Here is a 301-nt window from a genome sequence, read left to right as displayed (position 1 = left end):
ATAAAGAAACAAAAGACATACTTGGGCACAAGTTGATTTGCCTTGGATAAGTGCATTTGTAGATTATCTATCACATATGGTTAAAAAAATTATATTTAATCCCAGAGACATTGTTGATGTATACAACAATTTCACTGAGGCATTTAATTTGAATTGAATTTATACAATGAACACTTTTGGCAACAAAAATCAAGGTAAGGGAACCCACAAATATGTTGTCCAATGCAAATGATGTCTCAGAAGCTTGATTTAAATGTATTATGGCTAGCCTTGAAAAAGGCCAAGTAATAGATTACAACCC

Source organism: Oryzias latipes, chromosome 15, assembly GCF_053564925.1.
Source record: "Oryzias latipes strain Hd-rR chromosome 15, Olatipes_Hd-rR_3.1".
Taxonomy (NCBI): domain Eukaryota; kingdom Metazoa; phylum Chordata; class Actinopteri; order Beloniformes; family Adrianichthyidae; genus Oryzias; species Oryzias latipes.
Note: the sequence above shows the minus strand (reverse complement) of the source record.